The sequence below is a fragment of the Monopterus albus genome, unplaced genomic scaffold, assembly GCF_001952655.1.
Source record: "Monopterus albus unplaced genomic scaffold, M_albus_1.0 scaffold317.1, whole genome shotgun sequence".
Lineage (NCBI taxonomy): Eukaryota > Metazoa > Chordata > Actinopteri > Synbranchiformes > Synbranchidae > Monopterus > Monopterus albus.
The window spans coordinates 358,713-361,203 of NW_018128197.1; the positions used below are offsets into that span (position 1 = coordinate 358,713).

General features: G+C 39.1%; 1 long non-coding RNA gene across 1 annotated transcript in view; it reads right to left on the reverse strand.

Moving 5' to 3' along the window:
* Positions 1–1,179: 1,179 nt before the first annotated feature.
* Positions 1,180–2,491, reverse strand: part of LOC109974002 (uncharacterized) — a 30,162-nt gene continuing 28,850 nt past the window's right edge. Inside the window, exons 2-3 of the long non-coding RNA XR_002276912.1 lie at positions 1,578–1,610; positions 1,180–1,418 (exon numbers count right to left, since the gene is read on the reverse strand). This is a non-coding gene — a long non-coding RNA (uncharacterized LOC109974002). The remainder of the gene's footprint in view (positions 1,419–1,577; positions 1,611–2,491) is intronic.

The following is a 2,491-nucleotide window of genomic DNA, read 5'->3' on the forward strand; positions in this document are numbered from 1 at the left end:
CCTGGGTTATGAGCTTACTGGAATTACTTTTTGTGGGGATGTTTTTGACTGACATCGGTAGTGTTTTCTAGGTGCACAGAATATTTGCCAGCTTGAAACACCCGTTTTAAATATCATTTCATCTGAAAAGCATGTTCTGACGTAATTAAAGCAGCGGCCAACAGATTGTCTGAGCAGTTGGAGACTTGAATCCCAAAAAAATGTTGGACGGCGATAACAGAAATTATCCTTGAGAAAAACTCCCAAGTAGCTGTGTTAATATTCTGCCCGTAGATTTAAAGCGTGTTTCCTTTTGTTTGGGATTATCATTTGAATGACATTAAGTTTTCTTTTGTAATAACTGGTTTTAGATTTTAGACAGACTGGTCTGGTCTAACAATCGAACTGGTCTAAACAAACAAGCCATGTTTGTTCATTTGAATTGTTTCTGACAAATGGGCTTCCAAGAAGAATCTTAAAAGCCTCTATACTGAACTATTCGTCATGAAACAGCTGAACATGTGGCATTTATCCCATCAAGGCTGCACATGCCTTACAGCCCCTTTAATGGTTTGACATCCTTTCAGATCACTATTATCAGCTTTTCACACTTGCTGTCATCATTTCCAGCAGCTTTCTTTGCAGGAGATACTCAAAGACATGACAGGAAAAGTACACAAGAGTGGACAATTTTCTCCTCTAAAACATCGACCATCACTTTCTAATGTTTATTCATCCAGCTGAGTGAAAACTTTAGAGGGGAGAAAAGTAAAATACTCAGAGCATTCTTCTTCCCCTGTATGTTTGAAAGATGCAGGAAACAAACTGATAAACAAAAAGCTTTAAAATGCAGCTCTTCTACTAGATGTTACATGTAGTGGTTGCTTCTGAGGTGATAATTTAAGCGCCAAATTAGTCCCATCTTGCATCCATTTCAGCAGCAACCAGGCTTTCCTGTTTAGTGAGAATTACTACCAGCAAGCTGCTGCAGCTACTCTAGCTACTTTCACCTGCCCGGGAGAAGATGCACTATGTAATAACATTATTTAATAAGATCTGATGTTGATATCAGAGGAGTAAGAATGAGTCTCTTCAGGCTCCTTGATTTAATTCTATTAAGGAGAGATTGGGTGCGCATGTGTTCGTGTAAGAGTGAAACTGGAGCTGAAAGGAAAGCTCCAGTTCATCCTCGAGCCCATATGGATGTTTGTGGCAAATTTGAAGAAATTCCCTCAAGGTCTTCCTGAGATACTGCATTCACAAGAGTTGAACAGCTGTGAGGTCATTGTGTCCTTGACCTTTGACCCTGGTGTAGGTTTGTTTTCAACATTAGTAAGGGCACCAACCAATCCTGCCACCCCCCAGGGCAATTTTAAATATGGGCGAACTGGATATTATGAAACCAACTTGTTGTGATGTAAGATTTCTTTCCAAATAACCTGTTGATAACATAAGACAGGGTTAGCTTGCTAGTTGACCTTAGCCTACATGGTTTTCTTGAACATGATGGACGGACACACAATCTGAAAACATAATGCTCCACCCAGAGGACTACAAAAGGACACTGAAAGGCTCGGTGGTTTAGTTTTAACACTTACTTTATGTTGTGTTTGGGGTCCTGCAGACACCACCTGTAAAACAAGACACTTTTTTATAGTATCCACTTGGAATAATGTCAATTTTTTTGACCATTCCACACCCCACAATTTACACCTAGTGCTAATGTTGAGCACCAATGCAAAGAGTAAGAGCATGGAAGATGGAACAGTAGATGGTTGTGTAGCATGTAAACACAATTTCTGAGTGTTTTAGACACCTAACCTTTCTGGTGGAAAAACCAGATGAGAAAACTCACTACTCTGTCATTTCTAATATGAAACTACAGCCAGTAAATTCAACAGTAGCATGAATTCAAACAAGTCAATAAAAAAAAATTCTATTTATTACCGTGTATTCAGACAAGGCTCATTTCCATAATTTTGAGTAAACACACTGAATTGTTAACTGTGGAATGAGCAGAAGCAAACAGGGCATTTAATAATTCAGTGTATTGTCCATCTGCTTTGATACTGCTGAGCATTTGGCACCACAACACTGAATTCATTATTTTCTGGTTTCCCCTTGGAGTTGTGGATCAAACCTGGTTCATACTTTTTTTTTTAATAATCAAATTTGCTACATTTGTTTGAAAATAATCTGTTACAGGCTGGTCTGTGATTTTGTTGCTCACACATGTTGTTGAGCTAGTGTACATTTGGTTTTTCTTGGTTTTGACATCAAGCATGTAGTTTAAACTCTACTTCCATCTGTAGGAACATCATGCCAGCACACATAACAGTGCAGATTATATTATTTTAAATTCTTAAGATTTTTAAAGACAACCCTGTGTGTAACATACTTAGCCAAATAAAGGTCCATCCATCCATTTTCTTCCGCTTATCCGGGGCCGGGTCGCGGGGGCAGCAGTCTAAGCAAAGATGCCCAGACCTCCCTCTCTCCAGACACTTCCTCC